The sequence below is a fragment of the Opisthocomus hoazin genome, chromosome 2, assembly GCF_030867145.1.
Source record: "Opisthocomus hoazin isolate bOpiHoa1 chromosome 2, bOpiHoa1.hap1, whole genome shotgun sequence".
NCBI classification, from domain to species: Eukaryota; Metazoa; Chordata; class Aves; order Opisthocomiformes; family Opisthocomidae; genus Opisthocomus; species Opisthocomus hoazin.
The window spans coordinates 16,136,941-16,152,938 of NC_134415.1; the positions used below are offsets into that span (position 1 = coordinate 16,136,941).

The following is a 15,998-nucleotide window of genomic DNA, read 5'->3' on the forward strand; positions in this document are numbered from 1 at the left end:
TTGATACATGAAATTCACAGGGGCTGCCCTCCAGCTCAGCAGCAGTCACAAGAGAGATCATGGAACCATCTGGCTGGCTGAATTTTGCCATGGCATGTGGGATTCTCGGTAAGTCCCAGAGCATTACAGAAGCCCCAAACTAGGGGAAAAAAAAAAATCTTTCCAATTCAATCCAACACATCTCCCATCTGTCTCATGGTCACTAAAGGCAACAGAGTGTGCAGGCAGGTCACACAGGCACTGGAACACCTGCTGCTGTATTGCTCCCTGGGAGGCTTTAAACATCAGCAACATGAAGGGTCTAACAGAGACCACCTGATCCATGTGACAGAACAGGGAAGGCAGGGGAGGCAGTGACATCCCAGTGATGATTTAGCTTGATACAGATTTCACTCTAAACAAAACACAACAAATATACACTCAGTCACGAACAATTGCTGTTGATGACAGCAAATGGAGACTGAAGCAGAAGTATTCCAGAGAAAAAAACAGCCTTTTGTATCTCCACTGCCTGCTGCTATGTTAAACCTCCTTCCGCTCTTTTCTAGCTGTTCCTCCGAGGAAATCATTCATGTTAGAAAACAAATAGCCAGATGAAGAAATGACACACAGCAGGGAATTGAACATCAATAACCTGTATCAGAGGAGAAGCCAAGCTGTTTAAACAAAGAATAGGAGAACAACAGTACATGACTCCTGATAAACAATTCAGGAAAGATGGTTCTAGCTTGAAGAGCTCTCAAGAGTCTGTACTGTTAGCAGAAAACAATAAAGGATAGTGCTGAAATTTCAAGACTGCATATAGAGAACTGCAGTAGAATGCTAAATTCAATGTATGCCTAATGCAAGACATGGATTAATCATCTGAATAAAAATAACCCAGTTAAAATGCTGCTTGTGATGCTGCTGTCTTCCTGAAAACGTTAGCATGACTTGTGGAAGTGTATTTTTAATTACTACTTAAAATACACTTTTACTTGCAAATGTGTTTTCAGGTACAGAATCCAACAGCAAGTGATTTTCTGTTGCCAGGTGTGCCCCCAGAGACAGTTGTCCACTCAATGTCACTACACACAAACCATGACTGTAAATTCATCCTGTTTTCATTTTCCACATTTCAACACACTGAACTTCTAGGCACAGAGCTCCACTGAGGCAGCAGAAGTGCTCTGTGCCCCAGCATTCATCCCAGGCTGCAAGTAAGCCTCCTGCTGGTCAGAATCTGGGGTCCCACAGCAAAGCATGCTTGATCTGTCGTACAGAAATTACTCTCTATTCGTTCCCAAATATCACATCCTGTGACTGATGCAAAGTTTCCGTTTCCATGCAGACTGAGTTGCCAGCAGTGTTCACCTCAACCTTTGCTGCCTTTTTATCAGACTGAATTTGTTCTATAAGCCCTCTGGAAAAAAATGCCACTATTTACATTTTTTTCCTAAATTTAAGTATTTCCGTAGTTGAACAGCTTTTTCCTTAATGGCCTTTAGGTTTTTAGTTCAGTTGGCATATGTAAAGAAAATACTTCAGAGTTCTTATTCCACATCATCTTCTCATCCTAGTTTAGGCCTTTGTGTATTGTTATTTATATGACATCAAAGGAAAAAGACAGCTCCGTATGAAGTTTAAAGGACTGTTACAAGTGTCATTTTAAGGCATGTATCAGAAAAGATTATTTGCTCTTTGCTTTCTTGTTAAAAATACTATCTCACCATCTGTATGACCATTCTGTATACTAAGTCCACTGCTGTCGTGGTTTAGCTCCCACCGGCACAAAAACCCAACAAAGGACCACGCGGTCGCTGTATCGCCCTCCCTCACTGGGGCGGGGAGGAGAATGGGAAGAAAAAAGCAAACTCATGGGTAGGGATAAGGGCAGTTTAACAGAATAGCAAAGGAAGGGAACAGTAACAACAACAATACTGATGAAAAGAATGTACCGAACAAGGCAATAGTCAGGGCAGCTCTCACTGCCCAATGCCCAGCGCACTCCCAAGCGGCGACTGACCTCCCCCCGGCCAGCTCCCCCTCTCCCAGCCCAGCACGATGGCCCAATGTGTCAAATGGCATCGAATACCCCCTTTGGGTCTGGCCCATGGTATCAAATGGTATCAAATAGCTCATTTGGGTCAGCCCTCCCGGCTGTGTCCCTTCCTGGCTTCTGGTGAAAATTAACCTTGTCCTGGCCGAACCCAGGACAACTGCCGCAACTCAGTTTTGTCACAGAATCCTAGGCATGCTGACCAGGAGGGAGAGCTGGAGGCGATTGCCCTTTAGCCTGCTCTTCCCTAAAAGAAACATCGAGCCCCCTCAATGACTACAGCTACTCATGGAATACGTGATCTAGGTCCCCTGCCATCACGACAGTTTGGACTCTGTGCTTCAAGGTAATTGCTTTCTCCCTTTTGTCTCTAGTCCCAGTTATACAGTGATGTTACCATGGATACCCTGCGTTTATAGCTTACTTCAGTTACAAGACAATTTGTACATTTTAATTTACTCAAAACCAAAACCATTTTACAATACGTGAAGAAAATAAAGAGGAAAACTGAGCATAGGTCATGTTTCACTTTAAAAAGACTGGCCATTTCCAATTTTTCTTATACTTGCAGTAAAACCATTAATCATCATAAACTCATTTTGTCTAAAAGCAGAGGTAATATATTTTTCCATGTAAATCACTTCATTGCCATGACAGAATGATGTCAGAGAATCTAAATAGGTGATCTAATCAATTTTCCTTTTGGAACATTGTTTAGCATTAAAGGTTACTGGGGGGAGGAGTAGGGCATGATTGATGTCAGCTGCTGGTAAGGAGAATTTGGTTTTAATTTTCATAAAATAGACCTAAATACTATATTGACACAGACACACTTTTACAGACTGAGAAAATATACACAATTTAATACTGGAGCAGAAAGAGCCCAAGACCTTTCTAGAACAAAAATCCAGATCCAGCTAATAGTAACATTTCCTAAAATTTGTAAAAGACAATTAAAAATAACTTTGCAAGTTGTATAATTTCATTCCTCTTTTTAAGGACAACTTTTGAGCAATAATTCAGCACTTCATGTTCACCATTTGTACATGTACGTATAGTTGAACACACAAATTCTTTTAACAGAAATTAGCATTGCATCTAATTTGGCTATGTGCATAAGAATTCTCAAACAATTAAACATTACTACAGGAAAGAAACAGAATTTTATTCCCCCTCCCAGCCCCGAAAAGCAACCAACCTTGCCTGAAAGGCATCATGGAAAATGGAACGACTGTGACAAAACCTAGAAGTCAAAGCTGTTACTCCCTGTTTCTTTGTATAAGATCTCTCCAAGTCAAGGTTTGGAAGACATTACTGGCTTTGGCTTGACTCAAACCATTTTTTTTCTATTTGCTCCTGTTTTCCTTTGGGGAAAATAGATGAAAAACAAACTGGGAAAACAGATCAAAAACTGTTTCACACGGCTGTAATCCCTACTCCTTACTGCAGCAGTGGGTATACTCAGTAACAACGGCCCTGCTAGGTAAGGCATGGCAATTCTTTTTCGACAGTTTGTCTAATCAGAGGTGTGCTACAGCCCACACAAACCAGCTGCAATGAATGAAGCAAGTCCTCTTTAAAACAGCTATTTCACATCCAGATAAAAGGGAAAGGAGGACATCCCTTCAGCATTTATCCAGCTCTTAAAATGGGTTTCACAGCCTCTAATGAGTACGCACCACGGTTGGAGCTCTATCGGATTCCCAGTCAACTCCTCTAAAGCCAGCTTTTTGCACGTAAGACTTTTACATCTTCACTTACAAATTAGACACACCAAAGAAGCAAATACCATCTTGCAGAACACCTATTCTGGGCAAAAGAGAACTAACACTTACGTGGATTATGTATTAGTTCATCACTTGTTTCTTCGCATGTTCAAATTCAACACCTGACTCCAAAGGAGAAGCAATGTTGTCAGGGCAGTTCATTTCTGTAAAACAGTTAAGCAGGTTTGATATTTAACACAAATGTTTTAGTTACCCATTTCATCCTGAAGCACAGTACACAGCCACGTGAGACGGCATGACTTGATCTAACAGATCACTGCTGCAGGAATGAGGATGGTCCCCTTCACTTCAGAGCGGCACTTCTGCAGCTGAGCTGCCAGATGAGCTCCAGCGCTGCCTGACCGCTGCCATCACTGTGACAGTGGCATCCTCAACTTGACAAAAAGCTGCCCGCACAAAGAGGCACCAGTCAGGGACTGGGTCCTGCCAAGGGAAGGGCCTCCCAGGTACCAGAGCAGCCTCCAAGGCAGGGGCAGGGCAGTGTGGATGGAAGCAAGGGAGGAGGGCAAGGTGGTGAAACCGCTCCTTTTCAGAGGCAGAGAGCTGTTTGTCCAGCTCAGCTGCTCATGCAACTACAACCTCAGTTCTTCTATTTTGCTAATTTTTAAATTTACCCTATAATTGTCAGTTTCCTTCTCCGTAAAAAAACTCCATTTTTTAAAAAACCCTATTTATAGATTTTAATAGGTCCTTAAAGTAATTTGATTCATTATAACAGGAATTCAACTTAATGCTTTCACCAGTGATGTTTTTTGTGTCATTTTTATTCAGCTTGATTATCTCACCAATTTTAAATTCCTCTAGCAGTGCTCTGAAATATAATTTGGGGGTAAGTCATATCATTAACATGCCCTTGCACCAGGAAAACCTTAGTACATAGTACAGGGCAAAAAAACACAAAAAAATACATCACCGGTAAAGCATCCTCCTGAATACAAACAGAAAACAAACAGAAATTTTTCTTTTTCCATACATCTTCATACTGTTCAGGAACCCCTCTGCCTCGCACATGACACATCAAAAAAAAAAAAAAAACACCTCAGGGATAATAAATTTTGTTTTCCCCTCTTTCTGTTCTTATCCTTTGTAAAGAAAGAGACTGTATTTCTGTAGTTGTATCTGTGTGTGAGCACACTGATCATGGCAGAAAAGCAAAATCAAATGAAATAATTCTGCTTTGTTCTGACAGGGATGACATAGTCTCTTTCCTTCTGATGATACACTTTGGTAAGCTTCATCTGTCAATGCTGATATGGGAGAAGGGAAAGGAAATAGATTAATATGCAATATCGAGTGCTTTGGATTATCTATAGCTGCATATCAGTTCAATGGCATCTTGGAGGATGCCACCTTGGTAGCCATCAGTCAGGATCTGGGATGGTATAGCTCCCCAAAATGGAATCTTGACTGCTGACTCTCAAGAGATGTAACAGAGAGTCAGATCCAAAAAACGTTGACTAAACCAAGTATTAATTCCTCTCACTAGAACTTTTTAAACTCAAACACTGTGTTCCAAGTGCTGTTTCCCCATGTGACTCCCTTTATCAATTCACAGATTTTTCCATTCACTTATCTCATTCTCACTGCAAAAACTATTAAAACTTTTCCAATGTTTGCATTGTTCTTTCCCTTCTATATTCTCCTTGCTCATGCAAAGCTTGACTTCTTTCTTTAAAAAATTGTCTCCTCTGGTTATGTGAGATCCTTCACTGCAGAAGATTTAAGTTGTGTTTAGTACTTACCTCATACTTGGATGCCTAATTCTCTTAACTTCTACAGTATTTTCTCAGGGTTAACAGTAAAAATTTCACTATTTTTTCCTAAAATGGCAGCCTGAATAACCATGTTCCATCTAAATTATTTTTCAAGCTCTTCACTTTTCTGCCCCTTTTAAGAAGAAAATATAAAACAGAATTCAGTAATTGAAACAATGATTCACTCAAGCAATGTGTTAATGTAATGTTAAAAGGATAATGACAATAGTAATACAAATGAAAAGGGAAATGTATGCATACATTCTCCATATTGCGTTCAACTTGGGAACAGACTGCAGCTGACAACCTTGTATTTACTTCAGGAAAACTCAGTATTCATATCTTTGCAGTCCTTGATGTTGATAAAAGTAGTATATTTTTAAAATTCATACTGAGGCCCATTGTCATCTAAAGCCATGCTGAAAGCTAACAAATTAAACCTGCCAGCTATAGATACATTAAATTCCCTCTAATTCCCTTAACCTACTACATGCTGAAACCAACTACATTTTTTTTAAACTTACAGCACTTCGGTGTGCGTATGTATCTCACTCTAATAATTTTCTGCCAGTGCACTGCAGCAAGTCAAAGAATAGCATTAACCAACTTGCAACACTGCTGTATGCAGCATTTGCTAAAGCAAAATTCTCTTTCCTCTTTTTTTGACATCCCAGTGACTGCACTGCAGAACTGCTCTAACGGCTGCACTTACAGGTGACAACATGCTGATATCTTATTTAAATTCTGCAAGGGCACCATCTGCCCTGTATTTGAGCTATGAGGCTGAATGCTCTTTATTCCAAGATAACCAAGAGTTGTCTCATTTTGTCTTGTCTCATGTTTTCTCTTCTGGAGAAAAGGATGTAAATTGTGTGGGAGAGGAAAGAACATGGACTAGGTTTCATTTGCTTGGAAAATTCTGTTGCACTCCAAGGAAACAAAGCAGACTTCAAAACAGTCTTGGCCAACCACTGAACCTCCTGTCCAGATGCTTAACCTCCACCAGTAATGCTGTCACAACTTACCAGGCGGTTCTTCCAGAACATGACTCTCAGTATAAAATGCTACCATTAATAATTATTTTCTTTGTCAGTAACAATAATGTATCAGACCTCTTAAATGTCCACCTGCTCCTCTTATTCATAACCTCCTGAACAAGATACTACAGCTCTTAATATACGTGTATGTAAATTGGTACAGCCTGATCCCTCACTCAGCTAGCAATATCCATTTCCATTGCCTATTCACCCTCTCCTCCACAAACACATTCATGCTATCTTTCACACTGCGTTACGGACAAAATAAAACCCTTCCAGGCTTGTCTGCAATGCCACTTCTCAACACTCTTTTTCTCATCCTTTTTCAGTATCTACCATGACAGCTCCCGCAACACACTGATTGTATATACATGGAGGGTTTGCAGCAATTTCTGTTATTTATGTAGCATTCAGATCTTTTTATTAAAAAGATAAAATCAGACAAGATGCAGCTGTTCACACAGCCAGCTTATGAAAACATTTTTTTCTCTGCCTTTTACTACATTAGCTCTCCACAGCATCTCCCAGTACCTCTTATAATCATTCTATCTTCCTATCTTAAACACTGAAAGAGCTCTTGCCAGGGCCCTTAAGTGCACTAATCGGCCTTAACGGCCCTGAGCAGCCTCACCTGGGGCCTTCACACACACCTCTGCCCCTGGGCCCAGGAGCTCTCTTTAAGCCCAGCCCGGGGCCATTGGTCTCTGCCTGAGCTCAGCTGTTGTGGTGTTGGTCTCCAGCTCTGTTACAGCCATGGACTCTGTTGATCCCAACCCCTGCTTTGGCTTGACCTTGGACCTGCCTGCTCACTGTGAGTTTGCGTGCTGATCCGGATGCGGTGGAACCTGCCTGCACCCAGTGGGCTGTCTGTGCTGGGACCCTGCCCCACCAGTTGTGTGAGTGCCTGGGCTCGCTGGCCTGAAGGAGCAGCCAGCACTCACTCTGCCCTGAGGGTCCTCTAGAAAGGCCTGTTACCCAGTTCTTCTGCTGCGATTAAGATTTCTAGGCCCTATTTTAATACAGTTCATTAAAAATAAGAAAAGTACTTCCTAGGCAATGAGTAAGCAAAGCAGTTCCATTGCTGTTCTGAAGTTAGACTACTACTTCTCTAGAAACTGAGAAACCTCTCATGCTGAGTTTGTACAGTGACTGGCACAGTAGGGTCTGTGAGAGGTGCTACCCTAATATGAGTAAATCACAATGCAACTTTGGAAATTCAAAAAGGAAGGACTTCATCTTTCATTTATGTGAGCTTTAAAACCATTACTGAAATGTTCTCTATTCAAAAGAACTGTTATCTACAAACAGAAAGAACTGCAAGTGCTCTACTACGTGAGCACGCTACTTGTAAGCAAAGCTCTAGCTGGTGGCACTGAACTGCACTGCCAACATCAGAGAAAAAACTGTCATTGTTTTCTCACATTCAGTGAATGCAGATGAATCACTTTTTAAGAGAAGTCATTCTTGTTTTTATTTCATCCCGTGGCTTCATCTGAGCTACTCGCAGCTTGAAGATGATCCTGTGCTGAACTTGCCAGGTTTCTCACATTTGAAATCTACCGGCTGCCAGAATTACACATAAAACCAATGCCTCACACCACAGAGCAATATTTATCAACAAGACATCTCTTTCACTTTTCAACTAGTCATTTGAATAATAGGTATGAGGTTCACTTACAAAAACTGTAAGAAAATTTAAAGGTAGGTATTCCACCTGAGAAATCTGTAAAATTTTCCAAGGGTAGATATCTGACTAAAATAGCACTGAAGTATGTGCTGCAGAAAAAAAAAAAAAAAAAAAGGCAAACTGCTTCTGCATTAGCACACAAAACAGCAAGCTTTAACATTGGCTTTATTTAAATTTCAATTGTATTTTACTTCATCTTCTTCAAAAAGTCACATACTACAGAAGCTGTGAATCCACTCACACCTAGGGAAATTATGAAGACTGTAGCAGTACTAGGAAATCATCATTTCTGGGAACTCCTCCTTTTTCTATGTCTCAGACTACTCTTCCATCTTGAATTGTATTCAGACACGTGAGGAAGGAATCTATCTCACTTCTAGTTCTGGTGTATAGACCATAGGATGAAAAAAAATCAGAACAGGGATAGCTGTTGGTTGTTTGGTTTCTTTTAAGAACCAACAAGACAGGACAGCTAACTCGCCTTCTAGCCATATTCAGCAAACAATTTTCTATGAATCCTCGAGAGCTTTGAGATTTCTACAGCATATCCTTGTCAGCTGTTAGTTTTGGCCATGGCTGCTGCTTTTTGCTCTGTGAAGGACAAGATGGAGAAAAGGTTGGCTGGCCCCAAGCTCTTGATGGGTTCCTTCAGAAAGAAGTTCTGAATGTCACCTACAATCATTCTTGCCAGGAAAGCTGAATTTCATATTCTCTTGGGTTAAAATGTGAAGACAAAATTATTTAGGAGTCCTGCAAGTTATACAAATTAATAAACTAGTAGTAACATCTTATTTATGTTTACCAACTTGTTTTAGGTTTCTTTACAGACATGCAACAAGACAGAATGTTTATACTTGACTTCGACTATCAGCATAGCTCTGATACGCAAGAGAAAGTTTTGTAAAGAAAAGTTAACATGAAACTCCTTTATCACAGAATCACAGAATAGTAGGGGTTGGAAGGGACCTCTGTGGGTCGTCTAGTCCAACCCCCCTGCCGAAGCAGGGTCACCTACAGTAGGCTGCACAGGATCTTGTCCAGGCGGGTCTTGAATATCTCCAGAGAAGGAGACTCCACAACCTCCCTGGGCAGCCTGTTCCAGTTCTCCGTCACCCTCAGAGGGAAGAAGTTCCTCCTCATGTTCAGATGGAACTTCCTGTGCCTCAGTTTGTGCCCATTGCCCCTTGTCCTGTCACTGGGCACCACTGAAAAGAGCTTGGCCCCATCCTCCTGACACCCACCCTTCAGATATTTGTAGGCATTTATAAGGTCCCCTCGCAGCCTTCTCTTCTTCAGGCTGAACAAGCCCAGTTCCCTCAACCTCTCCTCGTAGTGGAGATGCTCCAGTCCCCTCACCATCCTTGTAGCCCTCCGCTGGACTCTCTATAACTGGTTATTATTTCTTATATTTATATTATTTTTCTTATATTTATATTATTTTTATTATTTATTATAACTGGTTATTATTTCTGATTGGCTTGAATCTGTTACCACTGCTGAAAATTATTAGCTGTTTTTTTTTTAAATTAAAGTGCGATTTGAAAATAGTTTCAAAAAAGAAGATTCTGGCCTCAAACACTCATCCAGAGGCTGAAGCCCCATCCTTCCTGTTGGCTTTTTAAAAATTGTAACTTAGAACTGCGACCCCTTACACAGCGAGCAACAGGAATACCCTCCTTAAATAAACTGTTCCAGAAACTCGCAGCTGTTTTCCTCAGTCCAGACAAAACATTAAATATGAAAAGGAAGGGGCCAGTGCTGCTGCAGCTGGGAATCACTATGAAGGTGCACCTGTGGCAGCAGCAACTCTCAATTTCATTGAACCTAATGGCAACATTCAGCTGTTCTTTGCAAGGGCAGGTGCAATGAGAGTATTTTAATGGGACTATTTCATTTTTTCCCCAATTTTTTTTAGTTTAAATTATAAACTTTGCAAGTCCATCGACAATACTACATATCTTACCCACAAACTCCTGTTAGGCCCTGCTATGAATCAAAGGTATTTCAGTAAGATTATATACTGCATCCCAAGAGAAATTAAGAAGACACTAAAAGAAAATCATGGTCCTACTTGCAGTCTAAGCATTTGGGCAGATCTAACTTGACAGTGAAAATTTCCCCTTTCATCTCTCCCTCTCACACTTTCACTAGTATTTTTTTAAGAAATGTTTTCTCAAGACTGTGCTAGTAACCTGAAGCAAAGCAACACATCCTCCATGTTAGAAAGCCTGAAACACATTGACAACAACTAGCATGACAATGACAGACACAGAAAAACTTTCCAAAGAAAATCACAGTACATCAGAATCCAATCTTCCTCTTCCTTCCCCAGAAGACATCAGCACAAGTTATAGTCACAAATTCTGTTTCAGAACTGAAATGTGGAGATTTTAAGCTACAAATTTTTATTGATGGAGACTTGAATGTAAGCTTGTGATAAAAGCAAATGATACTGCTAATTGCAGTATAGGACAAAAGTGGACTATGACAGTGGCTTGCATTGCCAATGGCAGCAGAATTTAGTCTAGAGGTACAAGGATACAATGACACTGAAAAAGCAGTAATAGGTGTAAGTACAAAACCTACATTATATAAAGACAAATTAAGAGATAGAAGAATTTACTGGGAAAAGTAAACAGTTTCCAAGTTTGTGTGCTGTGAGCATTTTAAGGATCATGGTGATGTATCAGGAGTTTTGCATACACAAGAGTTAGTGAGGCCTGGCTTCCAACTGATCTGTGTCTAGCTGACTGCAAGCTCCAACTGAAGCTGCTTCTGCTCTCAGGGCATTTAATGGTCCCCCACTCCCACCCCCTTCACCTCCGAAAGCCGAGTTCTCTGTTACGTAATAATACAAAAGTTTTCATGCAGGACACACTAACTGGGGCTGTTACATTCCCCTTCTCCTTATCTATCCAGCTTTTTCAAGCACCAAGAGAAAACTTAATAATCTTAGAGAAAAGTTATGCCTCTGTTTAAGTTTCACAGAACATGGCCACTGGGTTCTGAATGTATTAAATGAGGACAGTCAGCAAGACAAGAACTGCATAGATCTGTTTTCCCTAGGAAATCAGGCTAGCAAGAACAGGGGCTGGATACTTTCTTTTTGCTCCCTTATGTTGTGTGTTTATTTTCAATCATATGAAGGACTAAGATGTTGGTATTATTGCATTATTGGGATTTGTTAATATATTTTTATGTATCGTCATCATCCAATAGGCTGTAAAGTCTATTTATTTAGGCAGTGAGTCTGAAGACTCTGTTATTAGTCCAAGCTTCTGGCAGGATCTTTTCCTGCAGGTTAAATGGCATCTTTCCAAATTGCACCTTGGCAGACATTTTGGCTGTGCTTAGACCTGTGGGATTTCCCTCTTTTTGTATTTCTAAGCCATTAAACAACAATAAAATCTTTATGGTATCTAATGTCTTGAATTTTACAATTATTCTAGTAGTATGATGATAACATAGTTCATAATGCCTTCTAAATTTTGGTCCCACATGCTGCATTACCTTCCAATTTATGTGTCAACAACCTCAAGGCTTTACATTGTGACAACAGGTACTCTGTACATTCTGTGTGTGGGACCTTCCTACAGCAGGACAGTGTGTGCATTTTGATACCAGTCCTTACCATAAATAATATCAGAGAATATAGTAATTGCTATAGATTTTTTTAAGCTTCTTTGCGAAGGTTAGAATAATGCAATATTATCAAAGACTAGCCGAAATATCTGTATATGCAAAAAGGTGAGACAGTTTTGATTTATAGCAACATTATAGCAAATTTAAAAAATAATTCTAGGTAACACAGGTGACAAAGAATTATATTTTCAGTTCTAGGGTTCAAAAGCCAGCTACTGAAATAAGCTCCTCGTCCTGCAACTGCTCCCTGTGCAAGTCTGAAGCAGTTAAAAGATTCTGTATTTGGAGTTTAAATCTGAAGATACTAATGTTTAAAGGTAATTATTTCTGATGGCACTAAACCAGAAATGTACTGTATACTGAACCAATAAATATGAAGCTTCCCTGCTATCAGGCCTAGGAACTTCAATACAGAGACAGAACATGGGGTTTGGAATACCTGAACATTTGGCCATTAAAGTAAACAGGGGACACATTCAAGACTCAGTTCATTTGTCAACCTGACAGCAGCTGGAAGATTTCTGCATGCAAAATATAGGAGCATCTGGCTATCAAGAATATTTAAGACCTTACCTATTGATCTCTTTCATCTGCTTAAATTAATTCAAGATGTTAACATGCCAAAAAATGGTGATGAAAGATCCCATGCATATAAAACAAATCCCAATAAGCAGTAAGGAGAAGATGATAGAAACACTATGGAACAAAACTAGCAGCATAGTTCCCAAATAACTTACTGAAAACCTGGAAAGACCAGGAACTTGACTGCCAGAAATGGAGGACAGTATGGCTTCTTAAAAACAGAGAGAGAGACAGAATACATTTTGTGACTTTGTCAACAAGACTCTAAGAAGAAAATCGCTGCAAGGAGAGATAAGGAACTAGAAGATGGAAAAATGTGTTTGTGATTCTACTACATATTTAAAAACAAAAAGATCAAGACACAAAATTACTTACAAGTATAAGCTAGGTATAACTTCTCTAACAAGGACCTATAGTCTCTGCAAAACTCAGTTTTCACATACCAAATTCCCGCAGCACATTCATTGAAGTTAGAAAACTGGAGGGCTTCACAACATAGACCAACATGACTTGCTACACTAACTAGGCAACTAAAAGATATAAGCCTTATCTTACCTTAATGATTCATTTTTAAGAGAGCGGGACAAAAATGAAGTCCCCACACCTACTTCTATTCTTCCAGAAACAATTCGACTATAGCAAGGACGCTAGCTTTATCCTGTACCTTTCTTCCCTTTTTAGGACTAGCATAGATATTTTATGGCTTGAAAATGAGATGTAAATAGAAATAGCTATTATTCTATGTCAGGAGCAAAGAGATGACATTAGAGGAGAATCTGTTCACACTAGAAGCCAGACTTAATTTAGTCTTGACCTATACCACACTGTGATGCTATCTGAATCTGGCTCCATGCCATTTAGTCTCAATGTCGCCTCTGCAATCCAAATTCAGCTATTAAAAAATACACTTATCTACAGAAAAGAAGGAAAGTAACACACAATTGTTGATAACCTTTCTAAGTTTACAGAAAAGTAATAATGCATTATTTTAGTAGATGAAACACCTAATGCCATTACGTCTGAATAATACATAACTTTAAAAAATACCAAAAAAAGAGCAGCAGCAATTTCCAATCAATTCTGTAATTCTACCTAGTCTTTGTAAGGTCATGCAAGTGTCATTCCCACAATGAGACTGACTATTTATTTTGGAGCTCTGCCTGGGGGCAGAACAGGGACTGAGATAACAAGCTAAAAGAGGAGAGCAGAGGAAGAAGAGGGGGGAAAAGTTCTTCTTTATTGTTGTATATTTTTGAGAAGTCTTTGACTAAATGCTTTGAATCATTTGTCTAAAATCATTAGACTAAAAAGTAGTAAAGTATGGTTGAGCAGCACTGCAAATGGAACACATATTTTTAAGCAACACACATGCTCATTTATCAGATCACAACTATCTATAGAAAGATCTTGTCTCCCTTTTCCTGACCACATCTTCAACAGAACAGACCAGTACAGCTCTGTACTGATGAAAGTTGTTTCTATGCCAGTACAGCTGCAAAGCGTATTTCATAGCCACCACATGTGAATGTAGCCTTCCCCCATCAAAGTGATTCAAGGTTCAGAGAAAAACTTGAGACAAAATTACAATGAAAAAGCGGCATCGGGGAGGTCAGGAGATGATTTAGGCAAAATTCCTACCCTCAGAAGACCACAGAAGTCCGAATGTGTGTGCTGAAGGCATGTGCCCTGTACATCCTCTTTATAGCAACTTTTACAAATGGGAAGGCTATCATGAGCTTCCCTAAGGCTTCTCTTTTTTTGACTAAACACCATCCTAACTCTTTTCTCATAGGTTAGTTTGCAAAGAAAAGAGCAAAATTTGAGAAAGAAACCAGGAAGAAGTTAAGAATTATTAACAGAAAAAATAAAGCTAAGAAATTTAAGTGAAACCTCCTGGTTCCCTAACTCTTTAGCCATTGTCAGAAAAAAAAAGCCAAAACAAAACCTCTTGTCCCTAAGATTCAAGAAATCTTAAGTAATTTGTCTCTGAGCATTCAGAGACCCTGTGATGACACATTCACTCAATTGCATTGCGGACATCTTCAGTTATCATACTTGATTTTTGTAATTTAAAAAATACTCATTAAAATGTAATGCATAAATGTATAAATGCCTTTTCACCACTCCAAAAAGCTCTTGCTGAAAAAAAGAATTTGGAAATGGGTTCTAAGCAGGATTATTTGACAATAACGGAAAAAACCTAGCTAAACAGTTTTACAAAGTTTAACTGCATTAAAGGTTGAAATGGCATGTGAGCATCCAGGATGGGAACGATGAATTGGCCCTCAGCCTTAGAATTACTGCCAACTCCAAAGGAAAACTTGAATCAAATAACCTAAGCTTCAATTTCCTGGATAAGAAAAGGCAAGGCATGGGTTCACAAGGTTTAAAAATAAAAAAAATCTGGACAAGAAGATACGAAAATATTGTCAAGACACAGGTAGCAGCAGAGACCCAAAACCTATTCCTTGGAAGTTCTAAGAAAGTTGGTTTTATTCAGGAGGGCACCATCACTATGCTTCTTTGGCCTGATCTCTCCTCATCCTGTATGGGCTTATCAATTTTTAGAAGCAAATCCTGCAGGACTTTTGCCAGACCTCAACAGTCATATGCTCTTGGCCTGAGTGTGCTGACAAGAATTTGGCGGTAATATTAACACACACCTGAGAAGTCCTTGTGAAAAATGCAGTGAGTAACAATTCTAATGACTTTGTGGAAGGACAAATCACCCACTGTGTCACCAATGTTATAAAAGATGATAAGCATAAGAGGGTGCAAAATAAATAATCACAATTTCTGGAAAAAGGATGTTTTGGGTGCCCCCTCTACCCACCCCATCATAAATATGGAAATATGCCCAGAAAACACAATGTCTCATCCATGTCCAGAGAGATTAGAAGACCACATTATGGTTAATGAAGCATCTACTCTTTGTGAGCCATTCCTGGTTCACTCATTCTAGAACTGATCCATGGTGGGGAAAAACACAGTATATGTACCATTTCATCCCAGGCAGGATAGTTCTGAGCTGAGTGGAACTGAATACAAAGAATTCATGGCACTGGTTGCTCATCTTATTTTAGAAGGGTTTTTCTTTCAGTGGCTGCTCACTTGCTTGTTTTATAAGGATTAGCATATTTATTCTAAAAAGTTTAGATGTTACATGTATAAAGGAAATGTGTACACAAACAGTATAAATCTGCAACTGGTGCTTGTGTTACTGTCCTCTTGTGCATTGACATGGGAGGGACTTCAGTTATAGCAAAGCCCCCTAGAGACACTAGATAGGGTTTTATATTCCTCTTCCATTTGGAGGGGTGACTAATTGTTTCTAATACAGAAATAAATGACCTACTGCACCTGCAAAACAGAACCTGTCTTCTTGAAGAAGGCAATCTCAACTGTAGATGTCTGTAAAAACAAAAACTCCAGTGGAAGGAGAACACAAAAATGTGCAAACTGAAATTGCTA

The 15,998-nt window shown here is 39.6% G+C and overlaps 1 long non-coding RNA gene across 8 annotated transcripts in view; it reads right to left on the reverse strand.

The window, feature by feature from the left end:
- LOC142360452 (uncharacterized) overlaps positions 1-13,193 on the reverse strand; it is a 55,465-nt gene extending 42,272 nt beyond the window's left edge. For all 8 annotated transcript variants that reach the window (XR_012763053.1, XR_012763058.1, XR_012763052.1 and 5 more), the window contains exons 1-2: positions 13,083-13,193; positions 3,874-3,968 (exon numbers count right to left, since the gene is read on the reverse strand). This is a non-coding gene — a long non-coding RNA (uncharacterized LOC142360452). The remainder of the gene's footprint in view (positions 1-3,873; positions 3,969-13,082) is intronic.
- Positions 13,194-15,998: the final 2,805 nt, after the last annotated feature.